We start from the raw sequence: 21372 nt of genomic DNA, 5'->3' as shown, positions 1-21372 counted from the left end.
GTGTTTTATGACAAACAGTAAATGTTTCCATGATGCACAAATCTCAATTTGAGTCCCACTTTGCTCTTTTAGCCATGTTCATGAAGGCAGCACACATGATGTAAAAGACTATCCATCTTTAATCAAATAAAGTATTCTTCACTTTGCTTTAGTCTGAGGTGTTATGTGAAAAACCTGACTTTGTTTAAGGCAGGCTAACATCTTGAAACTGATATTAGATTCACTGAACAGCAATGAAATGAGAGTGAATGAAAATAATAATAATAAAAAAAAACTTCTATAGACTAGTTACCACCTGGGTCACAGTTAGGTAGCATAGTTATGGCACGCCCATGGCTTAATTCTGTAATCAACTGCAGCATTTGAGAAATTATTTAGTGGGTATGAAAAAATGATTTGCAATTTTAAATGAGAAGTACATGCTGGTTGGCAGAAACCTTGGATCAGATATATAGTAAGTTTGTATGTTAAGAATATTAGTATAGCAGTTAAGCCTACATTCATTCTTTGTCTTTATCTGCTCATTAGCCTACTCTTTGTTGGTGTCATTTCTGATAAGCTTCAGAGAGAACTCCCTTAACATCCACATCAAAATTGTGTTTGCATGTTCTGATAGCACTAAATAGCACTGATAGCACTCTCCGGTCTAATTGATTTAAGAGATTATTTGCCGTTGTGTTTTAGTCATGCTTACTTTTCTGGGCCAACCTGTTTTAAAGGATCATTGCACAGCTTAGACCTGATTTTTTTTTCTCCCTTCGGGCCTGTAACAAAAAATGTATGCTGTACCATAAACGACACTGATCATTTATGTGCATCAGCATTCTGATTCTGTTTTTTTTTTGTTTTTGTTTGTTTGTTTCATTATTTATTTATTCATTTATTAAATGAATGAATGAATGCCAGGGAAGTAGCAGCAGGGTATAGGCATAACGTGCAGACGCACACACTGAATGTCACAAACTCCGAGGTCTATGTATCTGTTTACTAAAGCATGCACTGTTGTTGAACAGAGAAATTTCTTATTTTCCTGAAACAGATGGTGAGGTTGTTCATATGGGAACATGAGCTCTTATTTGCTGAATATGAAAATGTTGAACAGGTGGTCCAAGAAGCTTCATTCCATGCTACGGCTTTCATTAACACACTTTTATTCTTCTAGTAACAATAAGCTTACTTCTGCCCTCTGAGACAGAACTGAAAAACACCTCGAGTGACAGTTTGTCCATATAAAAGAAGTCGTAGCGCTCATTTCTAAGATTAATGCTTAATAATACCGGCTAATTTCAGCTTTTTATATACACTAACTCAACATCTGCTAATGGATGGTACTAGCTATCATCTTTGCACAGTTAGATGGATGTATTGTTCAAAAGAGTCAGGCCAGTGGCTTTTATTTTTCACCATCCATGATTCTTTTAGAATAGAATATCGCCATGGAAACTATGGGCTTGCGTTTTCTTTTAGAGTAGGTGTCAGGGTCATCAGTGACAGCAAAGTCACTTTAATTTTTACATAGTGAAAGAGTGGCATGATCTTTTGGAGGCTATTTTTTCATCATTTGCAGTACATTGTTGATTTTTTTAAATCATTCCTGCTAGTTATAATTTTACAGACAGTAGTAAAATATTTCTACCAGACGTGTTTAGCTAATAAAATACAACTATAGCTTCTCAAAGTCTATACTCATTGTGATTTATAATTAATAAATCATTGGGTTATTGGGTTTTGCAATAAAGTCAGTAAATTGAGTCACAGAACAAAATACATTATTTTTATTGATTCAATTCAACCTTTCACTCTCACTGTCTCTGAAAAAAAAAAAAACATCTACTGCAGTACAAAGTGTTTTCAAGATGGTTTACAAGAGTGCTTCCTTTAAGTGGATATGAAGAAAAAGCTGTTATATATTGAGCCACGTTCATTCATTCGATGGTTCATTCAGTAAAACTGGGGCTCTTAAGGCACATCTTGAGCTGAGCATCACGGTAGATTAGGTACACAAAAAGTTCCACTAGCTTTGAGGTGAGAGCAGGTGTGTAGCGGAGGCTAAAAACTACCTACACCCGTTTTAGCCACCTTTATATTTGCAGAATAGAGTTTAACCATGTCTGGAATGAATTGGTATGGCCCAAATTCATATTATATGTTGCATTAACAAGCATCGATGTCATGTAAATAATGAGGATGTAATTGTCCAAGGAAAAACAAGATTAAAATTAGTGTTTCTGTGAATATAAGACTGATTTTTTGGGTCAAAATGATGGTTTATCTGGATTTACCACTACATGCATGTATTCACATATATGCTTTGCACTAGAAAAACAGATGTGCAAACTTTTTTGTGCGCACATTAAAAAAAACAAAAAAGTTGTGGTCCAGTGCCATTTGCTAAAAGTTTTTATCTCACTGCTTGTGTGGAGCTGTGTAACCAGTCCAGTGTGAAACTACAGCTCTGAATCTCTGAAACCAGAGGACAATGGGGATATTTGTGCTCTTTGCACTTCATACAGGCTAGTCTGATCACTATCCTAAAGGTCACTGATGACTTCAAAACTATTATAGGAGCCAATGTTTGAATTTCACAATACATAAAAAAGCTTAAATTCAATCCAGAGTGTTGTTTAACTCATGTTAAGATACTCTGCAAACAAGCAGATTTGCAGTACACAGAATTTTAAAAAAAGAAGCATAGAACCACAGATGCACTATTTGGCATTGTTTGACACTTGGAAAAAATGAAAAAAATACTAGGATATAATTTTCAAGTGAGAGTTATTTGATACTAAGAATGCTTGAACATATTTGTGTGGTGTTATTTTCAGGAAGGGTCGTCTTAGTAGTTGCATGATGGTTGTGTTTAAAATTTGTCCAGTCACACCAAAATGAAATGTCCTGACAGGATCCATCCTACAAGACTGGGGCACAGTGGCACTGTAAACTTTGCTTGCCAAGCAGGGTTCTTGTTTTCTCAAACTGTTTGTTTGGAGTCCTGGCTCACAGTTAGTCTGTTCAGGCCAGATTCTTGAAGCACACATCAAGTCGAAGAATGACTACTGCGGCTGGCTGCCAGCTGAAATTGAAGAACAGTTTTGCTTCGCTGTGGAATTTAGGATGCTTAACTCTTTCTTGGTCTTGACTGGAGCTGTTGCCAAAGGGTTTTTCTTGACTCAGTTTTGAATATAGAGGCTTTATATGAATGGACAGATCCTGTACTTTTTACTGGACTCTCGGGGGAATGCACCAGGGAAATTATGTTATGGCCTCCTTTTTAGGAATTTTCATAGTCTCTCTGTGTTTCCTCTTCCATTCATCCAGCAGTCACTCATTTAAATGCAACCTAATACTAACATGCAGGATATATACAGTGCCTTAGTGAAAGCATCTTTCCTCACTCTGATTCTGATGCTGTGATCTTCGCATTTTCCCTGCTGGACATTTTCCAATTGGACAGCCTTAACAGTATGCAAGCATTTGGCATTATAACAGCTTCCAGGACAAAAAAACCCCCAAAAAAACAAAAAAAAAAAACAATCCTATTCAAGGATATTTTTGTGTGAAATTTGCTGACTCTGTAAACATCATAGCCTGGATCTAGACCTTGTGAATTGCCACGCCCACATTTTTTTCTTTTTTTTTTTTTTAGTACTTGGTGATTGATTTTTGAGATCTGGAACTACTGTCATTCCTGGGGGCTGATTTGACCAAAATTTGTGCAAGATGCCTGATAGGCCGGTTGGCAAATTCTCTGATGACACCTTGACTTAAGCGAAGTAAACAAACATGGCGACCACCGTGAACAGTTGTGATGTTACTGACAGCAAGTTGAATTCGGTGATTTCTTCTGTTCTCGAGAAATGTAATGGCAGTGACAAAAAAATTAATTGAAAGATGAACAATCAGTCAGTCTAAAATTAGCTGTTGTGTGTGATGCCTGATTACCCAGTCAGTTAACCTACTGTGATTGGCTGAATTCTGACAGGTGGTGTTCGCCCATAGGTGGGCCAAGCACTGACTTCAGTAAATCATTTTTGATAGAAATATGGTGAAACCCCAATGAATTACTGCAAGATTCATGGGATTTGGAAACCAGGCTAGTAGTATCCCAGAATTTTGTTTTTCCACATTTCATTTTTAAGGTAATAAAATATATTGCCAATAGGTAATTTATTGCATCTTGGCACAGTTTTCAGAGCAGTTTAAATGAGTCACATTCAGGGCTGTACCTGGCTTTTTGAGCTGATGGGGAATGCAGGCCAGGTGTGCTGGTGAAGCTGGTGGTGAAGAGAGACAGACACGCCCACACCACATACACACACACAGAGACAGACAAGGGAGAACAGAGAAATACAAGGAAAACAGAGGAAACATTCTTCAACATTCTTCTTGTGTAACATTTATGAACAACTGTCCCAGTTTTGTTATTCCCCACACCCAAATACTTATCTATCATTGTTTTTCTACAAAAACGGCAACTGTCGCATTTTACTTTGATGCCTAAGTAGCCCAATGTACAATTTGTGCTAGTCATCTTTAGCAGAGTTTGTTATTACATCATGCTCATGGTTTTCAAAACTGAGAACTCTCTACTGCTCAACTGTAGTATTTTCTTTAGTGTCAAAGTCTGACCTTTTATTGTGACTTGTACAGACCCTGTTAAATACATGAATAATAGTTTTTTACCTATTAAACTGCTACTGTGTCACTACACTGTTTAAAATGTTAACCCCAAGGAGATTTCTACAAAATTAAGATGTTTTGAAATATTTTGATTCCTCTCATTAAAAGGCAAGACTCACCCAGTGATTTAATCTTTTCTTTTGCAAATTTAATAACTCAACAACTCGCCTACTCAAAAATCAAACAATCAACAAAAACAAAACAAGAAAACAAAACAAAACAAAGGGAATAACAGAAAAATGTTCTGATGTGAATCAGAACATTTGACTGACTTTAATAGAGCCTGTGGTGAGCCTCTTGTCACTGTGAATGTGAACGTAAGTGCTGTGACATTATTTGTCCAAGTATGGCTAGATCAGACTGCCCAAAACAAACAATGCAGCAAGAAAAGTCAAGTCAAGTGAAATCACTCAGATGACCTTTCAAAAAGATTTTTTCTTGAAATAATCAGTCCTGTTCAAAAACATATATCGCCGAGACCATTATGTAACCTTTATGTAGGTTAGTAAATTTGTCCTGTAGGTTATCCCTTATAATTGTGAGTATGGAATTTAAAACCACTTTTTCTCTTTTCTCCTTGAAACCACGTCATGAAGTCCCAAAGCCCTTATTCTGCTTCATTGGTGTCTAATTTAAATAAATAAATAAATAAATAAAAAACAGGCCTAACAACAGCATTAATGTTTCTGTTGTTGTATATTGTCTCTCTGTAAAACTATTATCTGCTATGCAATTTAATAGAAAATTATTGCACTTATGACTCATGTAATTTTTCTTGTGGGACATTTTGACTGACGGATTGGGTCTTAATGGCACATAATGAGTCGTGAAAGGAGATATTTTGACATGTCAGTCCATTGTCATCCTGGTCTTGACAGAAACCAACTGACATCTTTCTATTTTAACTTGACAGTTATTAAGATATGTGAAAGCCATTTTGTCATCACTGCCAGAGGCTTCCAGTGTATCTGAAAGTGTGCCTTAAATACACCATTCATAAAACCTCACACCTCACTTTTATTTTGCTGCTCTGAACACTTGTCATTCCCAAGAGGTTCATGCCAAATTTTTTGCGATAATGATAATAGCAGTTCACCACATTGTTCACGGTTGTTATTTTGTCAATTGGTGCTATATGTAGGTAATGAGAGTAGGTTATGGTAAATGGTTTCACTTATTTGTCTGTCACATGCCATGATACTGTACGGTATTATCACATCAAAAGAACAAAAAAAATTCTTTTCACCCTCCAACTTTTAGCTTAGGAAAACGGGATGACAAAGGTTCATTCCCAGCTGTACCTTACATGGTGCCTGAAGTGTTTTACATTCATATGCATTGTTTAACAAAGAACTGTGATTGCTTTATTGTGGCATCTATTATCATGGGATTGTGCACATCATTAAAATCAAATTTGGCACATTTGGATGAAAGAGGCTGACAATGCATTCATGTCACAAGGGTTCTTTCTTTCTTTCTTTCTTTCTTTCTTTCTTTCTTTCTTTCTCTATCTCTTTGCCTTTGTTTCTTCCTTCCTTCCTTCTCTCATTTCTTGTTTCCTTCCTTCTCTCCTTCCTCCTTTCTTTCCTTCCTTTATTCCTTCCTTTCTTTCTTTCTTTCTTTCTTTCTTTCTTTCTTTCTTTCTTTCTTTCTTTCTTTCTTCCTTCCAACAGTAGAGGTGGAGTATATTTTCAGTGGTTTACACCATGCGAAGTTGAATGTCTCTGCCTTGTCAACTCCAGCAGATAAGGGCCAATTGTCTATGGCAGTTAGTGAGGCATGCCCAAATACTCAGGTCTAGACTATAACCCATAGTGTCTGTAATTACCTATTTGCATGTGATATCTGTCCTAAAGATACTATCACAAACAGATGTACCAAGGGGAAGTGCTCTGTCAAAAGTAAGTTTGTCTGTCTTGTTTCACACCATCACAGACCGGATGGCTGAGCCTGTTATCTTATGAGTTGCACAATTGGGAAAACCTAGTTTTTGTACCTTCATGTGATAGACATGCAAATTCCTTTTCTGCTGTAACACAAACCTTTTCAATTAATGGCAGTCCTGTTAGGCTGGGTGGGGCTACTTTACTTAAACAACTGAGCAGAATGTAATGCTGTATTAAACTGCCATATGATAGAGCCATTTTGTACTTTGTACAAACGAGTAGCTCTGCAGACATGTTTGATAGTCACAAACAAATTTCATATTAGCACATTCAAGGGAATGGACCAGCTCTCCTCATGTATAAAAGCAAAAACAAAGCTCAGGATGACACACAGGATGATACACAGTGATCACCCTCCATAAGGCAAGGCACATGCAGAAAACAAGTAAATAAGGCGTGCTTAAGCTGTACAGATTAGATTAAGACAGCCCCAGAATGATTAGGAGCCTGACATAGATACCCTGACTAGTTTTTATAGATGGACCACTGAGTGTGTTTGGGTTTGTTTTAAGTATCAGCAGCAGATAAACAACAGTAGCCATCAGTCAATTAAGGATAAAGTGTTCCGAAAACAACCGAGGGTGGAAGTTTGCTTTTCAATTAATCCTCTTTGAATGTCACCAAGGGTCATAGTGCTGCAGAGTGAGCAGTACAGAAGTGAAAGATTAAATAGTGTGGTAACAACTGGCAAACAGGCCTAAGGCCTCGGCACTTAAGACAACCTCCCTGATGCTATACAGATGCTTTTCGCCAAGCAGGATTTCAGTGTGTTGTTTTTCCTCATAATTTAGACAGAGGTTTGACAAATTCTAAGTAAGTGATCCATGAATGAATCACTGATGTCCAAATGCGGCCAATTTCTAGATTTATAGTCGCCTACATTTCTGTCTTCTACTGAGGACACTAAATAAAAAAAAAAAAAAAAAAAAACATGCAGTAATGTGTTTGTCAAAGCAATCTGTAAGAAATCCTTGTGCTAAAGTTCTCATCTGCTGTGGGAGAAAATCTCTCTCCCTGATTTACTGAAGGGTGTATCTAAATCATTCCAGTGCTGCTATGCAGAGAAAAAAATTCTTAAAGTGACATATTGGTGAGAATGCAACCGTTTCCTATGCCACCGAAATGTACATAATCGAACGGTGATGAATCTCACACTCAGTGTTGCTGATGCTGTTTGGAGTAAGCAACAGTCTGCCACTGAGGGCCTTATTGCAAGCTGAGCCACTGGTATTGTGTGTCTTAAGGAGAGTATGAGGAAACCCTTGCTCTGTGTGACATGATAAAGTTATAGGCCTAAAGCTTCTCATTGTTATGTATCTGTGGTCCTGCAGTCCGGTGCTGCAGAATGTAGAGAGGGTGAGGGAAATGGTGATGTGGGTGCCAAACCGTAGGGCCTGTTGTTCCTGAGAAAGGAGTGTATAATTGAAGCTATGCCTGTGACTTAAGACAAAGAGCTAATGCAACCCGGCTTTTTGTCAGCCTCTTTCACAGGGCCAGCCCCAAATCAAGACGATTTGGACACAATTGCAATACAAAATCTCTGTCTGCTGCAATTCCTTAAATTGTAGCTGAAGTATTTAAAAAGCTCAGTTGATACTGGCGCAAGCTTAGTTTTACATTCATTCACGTATTTTTTTTTTTTTTTTATCCTACGCTGTACTAAGGGGATTCTTCAGCAAAGTCATCTGTATTCTGTAAACAAAGTGTTATTGATGAGTTGATTCTATGTGGCTTTGCCAGTGAGGAAGCCGGGGAAGGGATTATGTACCCAAGCCAAAACCCAATAGAAGTTTGAAAAAGGGGATAGATGTATAGTGCTCATTGTGGCAGTAGGGGATAAGCCGTGTGGAACAGTAAAATAACAGCTCAATACCTGTGATATGAAAAGATTTGGGAATCTCAGACTTACCTCAGCGAGAAATATCTCAATTTACCACCATAGAATTCTAAATCGAGAGGACTTCTGTGACCGGGTATTTTGAGAAAGAGTCCTAAAAACACCAGAAAAGCAGTAATTTGCTGTTGTTTAGCAAATTTCACTTGATGTTTACGTTTGATAACAGCTTACCAAGGTCCCTAGGCTTTTCTGGAGATCTTTGATGAGGTTTTATTTACTTAAGGACTCAGGCATTTCTGGCCAGTGAGACTGGAAAGGTGTAACTACAGTATAGCATATGGCAGAGACTGTGAGAAATCCAGAAATCCTCTTACCCCATCCTTACAGTGGGGATAATGCCTTCTGTTACTTTTATTTTTTTTACTTCTTGCTTTTCGCTCTTCTGTCCGCAGTTTGGTTTCAATTAGTGTTGTCACTCAGCTGCTGTTATTTTCTGCTTAACAGTGCCTCTGGACAGCAGGCCTATTGCCAACAAACATCTTGTTTATATCTACTTTTAGCTTAGCTTCTTTATAGCAGTGAGATGGGAAACAACTCCTTAGCTAGGTTGTATGGAGGGAAGGCGTATGGAAGGCATTTTTATTTTGTTTTGTTTTGTTTGTTTTGTTTTGTTTTTTAATCTTTTTTTCTAAATCAGTGTGATACAGTTAATTATCCAGAGGGAAATTCACTCTGCGACGCCATAACTGCACAGAGTCCATATTGCACATTATAGATTCCATCATGCCCAACACTGAATAATCCAAAACATGCAACCCAGTTGCAACATTGGCAGTGAAATTACTAGTCTTTTCAGTGTAGGTTTGTGCAAAAGAATGTATATAGTATTTGTTGTAGGTGGACAGGTGTGTATTTCCTTTGCACTGGCCTTGCATGTTTATTGTTGGGCTGATCAAATTGATGGTTGACTTATGCATGTTATATAACAGCGAGGAAAGACATGGCCAAAAAAAAAAAAAGTCTTTCATCCTACCCATGTATGTTTCTAGGTAACACACGCATTACCATCTTGCTGCTTTTGTCTTCCATTTCTGGAGCAATGCCTCAAAATGGATCTGTGAGCTGTCCAAGTCCATCAGTTTTGACTGATAAGCGCAAGCTACTTGTGTTTTTTCTCTTTATAGTTTATTTTATCATAAGAACAATGTGAAAATGGGTGGGGTGTTTAAGGTGGCTAAAATGGCCAAAGTCCACTGGGAGGGAGGAATCTTTGTTTAACGATTGCATGAAGACAGTTTTGTAAAGAAGCACCTTATCCCAGACTAATTTGGATTAACGCAACACCGTCACTTGCTTGTTTTATCAATCATAGCTGTCTTGTAAATGAATTGGTCATTTTGTGATTTCAGAGACAAGCTGAAAACCACCATTTTAATAGTCAGTCAACAGCTGTAATGGTAAGAATAAGGACTCAGTCACAGTAGTGGTAGTAAATAAAACTAGGTGGAATCATTTCAATTTGTTGCCTACTAATTAGCACTTTTGTACACAGCAGCGCAGTGAAATGTATATAAAAAGCTAAAAATTGTGAAGTAAATTAAATTGTGGTTAAAACAAGTAATCAAAGACTGAAGCTGTGTTGCACAGTTTAAATTTGTAGTAAATCTAACATTACTGATTTGAACCTAAGTCCAAGTAAATTAATTACAATCACAATTACAATTACAGTTCACATTTGGCAGACGCTTTTATCCAAAGCAACATACATATGAGATTTTATACACCACAAAATCTATTCAGGAGAGAACAACAACATAAAGTGCCACGGACCTCCGTTTCTGGACCAAAGCACATAGCTCCGACAAGGCAGTGCAAAGAGGGAATGTCTAGAGTGCATAAAGTGCATGGAGGATTATTGTTATTATAATATTGGGGTTACACAATCCGTTAGGCAAGTAGGTGTTCCCTAAAGAGCTGGGCTTTTAGCCGTCTCTTAAAGATTGAGAGGGACTCTGCAGCTCGAGTGGAGTTTTGTAGCTCGTTCCACCACCGAGCAGAGAAGGGTCTAGCTGGTGATTTAGGGCCTTGTTGTGCTGGCAGCACCAGGCGCCGCTCCATGGCAGAGGGAGGGAGCGTAAACCTGAAAGCGGGAGTAGGAGCAGTAGGAGCAGTTTTGGTTGCAGTCAAAAACAAAACAAATATGTCCACATTTTGATGAGAAAAAAAATCCTTACTACTTTATGTGTCAAATTTGAATTAATAATGAATTCATTTGATCCTCTAGACAAATGTTACATTATTGTCCAATTTGTTGTGTTAACTTAATAACACAGATAGCAAGCAATGCTATGCTATGGCTAAGAGAAGCTCAAATTTCTGTTCCTTTGAGAAAACTTGCATAGTTGAGGTTATGTAGCATTTCAGCTTAATTCTGAAGGACAAGAAAGCAGACACCACCCCTGTCAATATTGACATCTCAACTGAGTGAAATGTGAAAACAAAGGCAGGGTTAAAGTTTAGTGCAATAAAATCTATTGATAAATCATGATTTAATACAGTTTAAAAGTTAATACTTATGGGTGCAACACACTCTCTCCTTTTCATGAGTGCAGGTTTTCAATAAATCAGTGAACACACTCCTCTGTGAAGATATGTTCATCGTAGAGATGTCTGTGTTGTTTTGTGGTCTGTTGCTTGAATGCAGCTATTAATGTTATGAATGTAGAAATGTAAGGAGAGCTGACACATTTGATTCCTGCTGTTTCCACAACAGCACTGTCAACACCTGTTTTTCCTGGCACATGATATCTGTTCATGCACAACGATGGCAAGAAAAAAAGACAGTCTAGACTCACAGTAAGTGAGTCTAGACTGTCATATCATTTAAAAATCTTCTTTCTTTTTTTTTTTTTTTTTTTGCTCACATAAAATCAGAAGGTTTCCCTTCATGGGACACTTCTCATAATTCAATCGGATGTCTTAAGCTCTTACTCTGTTTTCTTTTGATATATTTTATTGTGTGCATTGGAATAGAGATTTTCTGTTAATATCAAAGACAAAGATGTTTGTCAGAGCTTTTATTTTGTCATACTGATGATTTCTTTAAACATGCGACTTAACAAATGCTTCTGCAATATGCAAATGTTAACCTGCATTCCCAACAGTATGGAGGCAGTAGGCCTGAACCGAATCAGCTGCTGCAATAGGCAAAAAAAAAAAATGGTTGCTGTCTTTCAGATGAGGATGAGGCGAAAGTATCTAATACGCATCTGTTGTTATTTTTGTAATTCAACCCATATCACAATACCTGATCCTCCCAGACTTTGATTCAGTCTTAAGAGCACAGATTCATCCGGACCTCGGCTCATTTACATTTTGTTCATAGCAGATCAGGGTACCAACTGGCGGAGGGCCCAAATTATATGAATATATGTGAAAGTGTCCTTAGTGGATGTGCTTTCTGTTCTGTTGCATAAAATGACTGAATGAATGGCAGAGTATGGCTTAAATCAGATGATTTCATACATGCATTTTTTTTTTATTCCCTGAGCCACAAAATTGATTTTAGGCCTAGTGTTAGGAAATCAGAGACTTTTCCAAAGGTTAAAAGTTACACATATACATGCACTGCCCATGGACATCACATACTAGTGGTGTCACAAATATATGGATGCACTTTAAAACTCATTATAAGTGCAGGGAGATAACAGTCAGGCTCAATCGCCCCTATAATAAACATGTATTCAAAAGTGATTTACACTCCTTACACCCAACACACACAAACACACACACACACAGTTGACAGTTTTGATCATCCAAATTACATGTTTGCCTTCTTTCGTTATATTTCATCGCTCAAGACGGCTTCAGCACAAGTAGTTACAATAGTATGGCCAGACACTTGACTTGTTTATGCATTGAGGATCATAATTAACTCTCTCCATTGGTAAAATGTGTCTTCTTGCAATTCATACTTTTCTTTCTAGATGAGGATTCCAGTCTATCCATTTCTTCCTAAATTACACTTTAGAAAGTTTTTAGAGAGTCCCTGTGTATTCCAGAGAAACCCCAGTCAGCTTAATTATCACCTAGACCTGTTCACCATAGACTACTGTCCTTGAAACGCCCAGCTATATTGCAGTATTTTCTGCAATCCAACAAGCATACTCACTTTTCACTGCTCTTCTCCATCACAAAGACTAATTTTTCAAAAGTTATCTCATGTTAATACAAAGAAGAGGGGGGGTACTCCAATATTAGCTTACCAGCAGACCCTGCTGAGAGTTACTTCTTCACCTCAAGTGTTAATTTCAGAAATGAGCAGCAGTGATTAAAACATCAAGGCTGAAGATGGTATCATGCTCATCTTTTTATTTCAGCCTGTGCAGGTAGCAACAGCAAAAAAGTCATCCTGTTGTATGATAAGTATTTCCCTTGGTATGATAAGAGGCTCTAGGACAATGCCTGTCAGATGAGGCCAATTAATGATGGCTTGATGTGATGTTTTATCTGTTCAAGGCAAGTCCACAGCTCCTCTCACTCAGTGTTGTTCCCTTCCAGATAAGCTTTATTTTGTTGACATTGCCTGAATCCATTCCAAAAACCAAAGGCGCTTATTAACTACCTATCCGAGAGTGACACTTGTCTAGCTACAGGCCAGAGTTGAATTATGGCCCCTTCATTGTCACCCCTATAGTTTTTGGATTTACAATTGAGTGTAAGTTTGAGACAAACTATTATAGGCACAACACAGTCGTTTGGCGTTTTTAGAGGCTAGGACAAATCTTCTCCCAAGCTTTTTACTTACAGCTCAGCAGGGTAGTTTGGAGCCCAAATCAAATCACACAACACACACGCATCAAATATTGTGCCACACGCAGAGGTAAATACAGTGCGCCCAAAGAAGCAACGGCAAATATCTATTAGTGGGACAATTTTTGAAAATCCAGATGTAGGCTGGTGTTCTTTTTTTAATTTATTGTTTGAATAATACAGCTCATTAGCCACGTGAACCAGGCATTACACACTGCTGTGCATCAGTGATATCCACTGTGAAGAATTAAGATGTATTTTGTTTGAATTCCTTGACTGTTTACTCAAGCTTGAAGATACTTTCACTTAAGCAGACGACAGTAAATTACATAATTAAAAATTTGTGGTCTGTGAGCTACAATATGGTAAACCTCTACTTGATAAATTATTATAAATTATTATAGTATTATTAGTTTTGATGTTTTATTTTGTTTATGTTTACTTGAGGGCATAGGAGAACTAAAAGTTACAATTGTAATTAGTTGAAAAAGATTCCCCACTATTTATGGACTCAGAATATATGGTGATCAAGAGAAATATGTAAAAATATGGTCTGGGTTCTTATGAGTAATTTCTGCTGACTGCCTCAAAGCTCTGAGCAAGCAGAGTAATCATGAAATGGGTTGCATAAGATTAAATAAAGGAATGTAATACAGGAAAACTGTAGGCTACATAATCAGCTCAGGTGATGGTCTAAACTGCTGAGAGAATCTGTGTGCAGTTACTGACAACCAAGAGATCAACAATTTCTCTGTAGCGGTCTCTGCTGAAGCACCTGGTATCTACAGCCTGCAAGCACTGTATTCTAAATAAAGCTTTTGTTGTATCTCAATAAGAACTATATAGTAATCAGTAATAGGAAAAAAAACAAAACAACCTTTTGTGGTTTTAGTCTTGTTAAACTTGCTACACTTTGCATTTCATCTATTAATCAAAAATCAATTGCATCAGTGTACCTTCTCCGATAAGAGTATCTAACATCTATATATCTTTTACATATCACCAAATAATGCATGCAGGTGCTTTATTGAGCTTTGAGGTTTTGTCCTTATCTTCGCCTTTTTTGTTTTGTTCTTAAAGCACATTGTGTATATGCGTCCTACCTTACGTCCTACCCTGTCAGGATATCCAACACAATTTATGATGTAGGCTTGCCGATCATACAGCCTGTATTTATTTATTTATTTATTTTTGTTTATTCATTCATTCATTCATTCATATGGTTCAAGTACTGTCACACCTGATTAATTGTCTTGTGGTTTGAGACGCCGTGCCTGCATTACTGAATTTTTTATTCCTGTCCAAACCGATCCACTTCCTTATCATCCCTCTCTTTCTTGCCTAAAATCAGGCGCATTTTTTGTCCATCATTCCTGCAGTTTCATTGCAGTGGCTTTACAATGCCTTTTGAGAGATATTGGCTAAATTTCTGTGGTATGGCGCTCTGAAAACTGACTGGGGAAAAAAGTCTGCGGTATTTGTTTTCCTTTCTCCACAACACTGCACGTCCCTTCAGTTGCGTTTTACAAGTCGGGAGAGAGAGAGAGAGAGAGAGAGAGAGAGACACTAGTGTGAGAGAGGAGATAAGTGCGCAGCTCAGTAAATTAAGCTCAAGTTTTCTTTGCCGCATAAGTAATGTTAAATCTGACAATTTTAAAATAAAACAGCACACATTTAATTTAAATGGCAAGTATTGTACATCAGTTATAATGCGTCTGAAGGCGCAATCTTCTTGCCAGATAGAGTTCGCAGTTTTCTTTTTATTCTAATAACCACAATTCAGTTTGTTGTCTTACCTTAGTTCTGCCTTCAGTGGTGATATATGTATTTATTCGACAATAGAATTAATGTTGTTAAGTTCTCAGTTGAAATTGTGGCGTGCATGGCATCCATCCCGTATGCTTCTACGGTTGTTACCCATCTCAATCAGATGAGGGTAGATTGTCTTTTGTCGTCATATTGATTTGCTGAAAACATGAACCATGCAGATGCTGGCTTTGTTTATTGTTGATGCAAATATATATATATTTTTTTTTTTAAGTGTGTTATCTACCAGAGTTATGCGGGAGATGCATAAGGTTGTGTTGTGATATATTTACAGCTGTCAGTCAGTAACCTCCTGAGACTCAGATGAGATAAACTCCTGAGACGTCGCATCTTACCACTTGCAGTATCAAGGAGCAAATACTCCAGTCATGCAAGCCATCGAATTCTATTTGATATATCCCATGCCAATATAAGCTGTCAGTCAGAATTAAAGTCAAATTCACATATTTACAGAAAAGTTGCATTGCTGTCATTAGGGAGCAAAGGCCAACAACTCAAGTAAACTACTAGAACAGCTGTTCAAAAAGTCTTGCAAGTCTTGTTATGGTGTTTTGAAGTGATACTTTAAGAAACATAGCTATTATCTAGTAGAATAAGTGGTGCTTTTTTGCAAGAGTCATGCAGGTATGAGTTGTTGTTTTGTGCTCTAATACTAACATTCAGCAAATAAGTGATAGTTGTACATTCTGCGTACAAAAGTAGTTTAGAGAGCATATTAAAAAAAAAAAAAGTCTATTTCCTTACCAAGGGTTTTCGCCATTCACACTCACATCCAATTTTTAAGTGATGGTGCTGCCATTACAAAATGGTTAGCAGGCTTGAATATATTACTTCTTTTAGACATGCTGTAACTCAAGTGGTAAAATCAGCAGATAAAGAATGACGTGACATTCATTAAGGATAAGTTTTTTCATACCTTTGAGGCTACTTTGAAGGAGAAATTAATTTTAGATGGTGCTTAAACAGTTAAGTGAAAGCAGTGGAGTTACCTTTTCATTTCTTGCCCCTTGTTCTGGGCTGTTTTTTCTTCTGCTTCGCTCTGGGTGTTGGGGTAGGGGGGATTGTTACCCTTTGTAGTAGTCACAGTTCAAAATCTCATTTGTAATGGTTATCAACTGGTTGGAGTCTTCACAATAGCTAATGGGGAAAACAAATCGGTATTTGCCATGTTTATCATTTGATTAACCCTCATATTATCCGTCTCTGTAATTAGCCTAATTAGAAGAGGCTTTACATCGAATGTTTGATAGCTCCTTGTAAAAGTAGGTTGGAAACTCTCTGGCCTCTCGCAGATGGAGGGCTTTCTGTGTTTCAAAACTGACAACGTGCCACGTGGACCTTCACTGACACCAAGTTACTGTTTAAAGGACTATCAGGGCCTATCTGCAAATAATTGAGGTATGTGATTATGAATTAAGCAAATTGCCCTGTGTATATCACTTTTGTTGATAGATGTAACACAATGAATACACTGTTTGAGAACCGATGCAGAAATAGGTAAGTAACCGTTGGTGGCCGTTGCTGTAACCTACCCGACAAGTTTGCTCTTGTCTCTCCAGGGAGCACTTGCTGCCTGTTCGCTTCTGTCAAGCTTGAATCAGCCATCTCTTGTCAGGTTACAGAACCTAGCTGCACGGCAGACAGGATTAGTTGTGATTGAAACCCTCTCCCTCACTGAGCTTTGAGCCTTGTTGCTTTGACACAAAAAGGTGATTTTGCCTGTTGGCTTTCTCACTCCTGTTGTCATGGATAGTTTGTGTTAGATGGATAGTTTGTGTTAGAGGCCAGTGGTGGCACGAGGATTGTGCTGGGTGACCTCAAGTTAAGGAGGAATGGCAGAAATCAGGTTGGTTTTTGTTGGTGTTCAAGGTTAAGTTGGCCTCTGGCAAATGCCGAGGTACAGGAAAGGCATTTAATTCTACAGTGAAATTAATAGTACAGTGAATAAGAGGTTGTTTCTTGAGCAGTGTATTGTATAACGATCCCCAAAAAGCACTGTTAATCAGTTAATGTAGACCATTCAGACTGGGTAATCCCCTTTGTGAAAATGAACGTTTCTCCCTGACAAACTATCCTTGAGCATGAGGGCCTCAATGCACTGGGAGTGATTTTGACACATCAAACCCGCTTTCCAATCTAATCCTCTGTTTTCAATTGCATGGCACTCACTGCCAACGTTTCGACACGCTTCAAACCACCTTGACACCTGGACTCCGAGAGTGTTTCGATTTTTAGGCGTCAAAACAGAAGCGGACAGAATAGATCTGCTGTTATTTTACAACAGACATCTAACAGTTAATGGAAGAGGGGAGGCCAACAGCCGTCTGATAAAAGCCTCTCTTCCTCGGAAGCTGAGTTGCTATGAATGTATTGCCTACCGGTCACTATTCACAGTGAATAGATTAACTTGGCCGGTGATATGCAGTAACATTACCGGCCGATAACAGAGGAAAGCCCACTGCGTGAAACTTGAGCACACATAGGATTTTCATGATTGCACGTTATGATTTTGGTTGATCATGTGAGTACGCCATCTTGATGAGAAAAGCAGAACAGTGCCATGTTTCTTTTTTTAAAGATTTTTTCTGGGCATGTCTGTTTTATTAGACAGGGACAGTGGAGAGAGACAGGAAAAACGGGGCAGACAAAGGGGACGACATGCCGATTTGAACCCAGGCCGCTGCAGCTTAGCCTCATACATGATGTGCACACAGCAGAGTTTGTGTAAATTTTCATGCCAATCCCCTTTGATGGCTGGTGCCGGACCAAAAAACAGTCAATAGAGAAATACCTCGCCTTGCAAAAGGTTAAGGGAAGTCCGCACACAGCTTATTCTCCATAATCTTTTTTTTTTTATGGAGCATAAGCTGTGTGCGGACTTCCCTTAACCTTTTGCAAGGCGAGGTATTTCTCTACACACAACATGTTGAGCCACCAGGCGCCCCCGAGAACAGTGTCCCGTTGAAAACATTTTTTTTTTTTTTCCAAAATTACCAGCTACAAACAGATTATAAATACTCAAAGATGACTTATCATAGTTGAGAAAATCTCACTGTACCAACATCCTTATCATGTTTTTTTCATACCACTAACAAGCAACTGAGCAACCAGTCATGTGCTGTTGATTGTGGCTTTGTAACCTTAAGTGCATTGCATTGTGTGATTCTGTCGATTACAACTGAACCCAAATAAAAAAAATTAGAATATTAATCTTTATATAAGAAGTTTCATCCTCACTTTTCCTCACCTGTCAGACCAAACCTCATCTCTACGGGGGTTTGGGTTTGACTGTTAAGGGCCAATACTGTTTCCACTATACATGTAACTTAAGATGCTGATAGCTAACATTCTTTATCTGTGATCTAAATTTGACATTTACAATGCAAAAACCAACAAACAAAAAAACATAAATGAGAAAACTACTACTAGTGTGAATCTCTTAAAAAAAGTCTGGACAAACAAAATTAAAAGGCAATCAAACAATATTAAAAATACACACTGTATATAAGAAAGAGGTAGAGAATTGCCGCTTTGGTATTGGAAAAGGAAGACATGGACATACCGATATGCGACACTGAAAAAGAAAAAAAAAAAAAAACACAGATATCAACCCAATATTCTGTATTTGTAAACCAGTAAATTGATTTAACCCTTTTGGGGGACTGGATGGTGATGGTGATGTTTTTTTTTTTTTTTTTTTTAACTCAATCCATACCCTTCACAGGGAGAGGGAGCTAATACCTAATTACTTACTAGCGCACACTTGTGTGTGCACTAAATTCCTAAATTTGTCTTGTGTACAGAGCAATACTTGCTAGATAAGTATAAATGATGTGCAGATAAAATCATTGCTTCTCAGTGACGTCATGCATCAACTGTAGTGAAACACCTGAAATTTAAACCGAGGTAAGGCTGGCCGTAAATTGAGGAATTAAATACCGAGGCCACCGAATGATTAACATCCATGGGAAAAATCATAATCTTTGCTCTTCAGCTTGTGTTGATAAAATCCTGTCATGTAGCTGTACTGTTTGCTGTGGCTACATTTCAGAACATGATGTTTGACTTGCCCTGTCCTCTGATGCCCTGACACTGGTATTGCGCCTCCAATATTAAATTTTCAACACTTGAAAGAGGTCCAAAGCAGCCTTTTGCTTTTATTAATATGTCAACACATGGCATGGTGTCAAACTTCCGGCACTTTCAATATTTACCCTTCCGCACAAAACATTTCAGGATCCATAATGACCACTTGAACTCTTTGCTCTTCCCTGTTTCCAAACACTGGAGCGTGGGGAGCACGCTCTCGTCTGTGTAATGTCATATTAGCCTGTTCAGCCATTCAACCAGCTCTTTAAAGCAGAGCAAGTCCAATGCTGGGAGGACTAGGCAGCAGCCTCTTGCAGATGGGAACCTTTAATTTTTAAAGCTGTTTTATCCGCACGGCTGAGCGTCCGCATGTTGCGTCACGAAGCATGAGTGCTAATCCTGATCACCTACCGCCCTTATATTCAGTATAAAAACACATCCCTCCAAAGTATGATATCTCCATCTCTGCAGTGTCTTTTTGTAGTGTTGTTTTGATTGGTGCCTGGTGAACCAAGGAACGGGCAGTTTTAAGTGTGTCCTACTCATGTTGCAAGGCCTTATGTGGCCTTATAGGCCTTATAGCGGATTTGCCTGTTCCTTTTGTTTTAGTTCACTTACACTTAGAAAATGTAGTGTAGTGCTGAAATGTATGTAGGAAAACTGTTCCGAACACTGTGGGCCACCCTCTGAGTACTGTATTGTGTACCTATCAATGTGTTTTTGGTCCCCTCACAGATACTGCAGGAAATCCTTTGCAGTAGTGGTGAGTGATATATCGAGTGTACTCAATGCATCACAGTTTGCTCAGTGTGGGATGTACTGTATCGTGAACATTGAATACAAATAGTCATGTAATTTTTTTAACGCTGGCATGAGACCTGCTTTGGTGTTTCATGTCTGTCGCTCTCTCCTAAGGCTCTCTCCCCTTCATAGACACGCAGACACACGTCACACACACTTGGCTGGTTAGTGGAGGACATCTGATGCCAGTTTTTCTCCTGGCACCAGGTCACGACCTCGCTGTAAAGTTCACATCGTAGCCAACTTGTGGTAAATGCATGAGCACCCGGTGTGTAAAGTTGTATTGAAAATAATCAGTTTCTGAACAGCAATTACGGATGCTGCAACCTCAGTTTTGACTTTCCGCTAGTTTTGTGGGGATATGCGGTAGAACCTGAAGCAGCCTTTTGAGTTGGCTTTTTTTATGTTGATGAAAGATTGAACTAAACTGATTTGGGGTCATGGGAAAACAAACAAACTCTTTGCCAAGTGGATTGAACTGTGAGACTGTGGAACAAGTTGCACACAGGTACACACTCACACACACAGACATCAGTATTGTTTGCTTCCTTGGTATAAAACACCTAATCAAAACGGAAATTAGTTATGGTTTATTTGTGTTTGCAGTGCTGGTTGTCGCAGCTGTATACTTCATTGGCACTGTACTTGCTATTTTCTTTATTGCTTTTTATATGGCTTGATGGCGCCATTTTCTCTCTATTTTATAATAATAATTTTTCAGAAGTGACTCAGACTGGCAGTAGAAATCACTAATGAATAGAAACAAGAATGTGTTAATGCAGACATATGTCACAGGGACTATTGAATCATCATAGTGGTGTGATTGTATGTGTCAAAGGGTTAAATCAAGCATTTATAAATGCTTGATTTATAAATGCTTGATTTGTAAATCAAGCATTTATAGTGCTTTAGAGGAGATTTCAAAATACTGAGGTAAATATCGTATATCGCAATTTTGCCTAAAAATATTGCAAGATCATTCATAGGCCATGTCGCTTAGCCCTACTTTGCATACCACAGTAATACAATTTCAGTAGCTATACTGTCTCTAGCACTGAGGTTATGAAAATCCCTGACATGGCAGAAATAATTACATGAATAACTAAGAGATCCATGTAAGGACTAATAACCAAGGAGAGCCTTTTCTGCATAACCCCAGATTGAACGTGAAGCCAGTTAAGCAGACTGTTGGGAGATTTGCGTCCTCTGCTGTAACAGGACTCAGTAGTGCTTTAATCTTTGCGTGAATATGTATGCTAAGACGGTTTAGAAGCTAGTGCGGCATTTTGGAGGCCTAGGACCCTGAAGACCGCAGGAAGACTGCTACTTCTAGTCATGTTATTTGTGTATGTTTCCTACATGTGTCTCAGTCTGGCAGCT

General features: G+C 38.3%; 1 protein-coding gene across 3 annotated transcripts in view; it reads left to right on the top strand.

Moving 5' to 3' along the window:
- lpp (LIM domain containing preferred translocation partner in lipoma) overlaps positions 1 to 21372 on the top strand; it is a 179331-nt gene that overhangs the window by 52597 nt on the left and 105362 nt on the right. The gene's annotated exons all lie outside the window — the stretch shown is intronic.

The sequence above is a fragment of the Myripristis murdjan genome, chromosome 4 (genome assembly GCF_902150065.1).
Source record: "Myripristis murdjan chromosome 4, fMyrMur1.1, whole genome shotgun sequence".
NCBI lineage: Eukaryota > Metazoa > Chordata > Actinopteri > Holocentriformes > Holocentridae > Myripristis > Myripristis murdjan.
The sequence above is the reverse complement of the archived record's forward strand: the minus strand, read 5'-3'. Positions and strand labels throughout refer to the sequence as shown.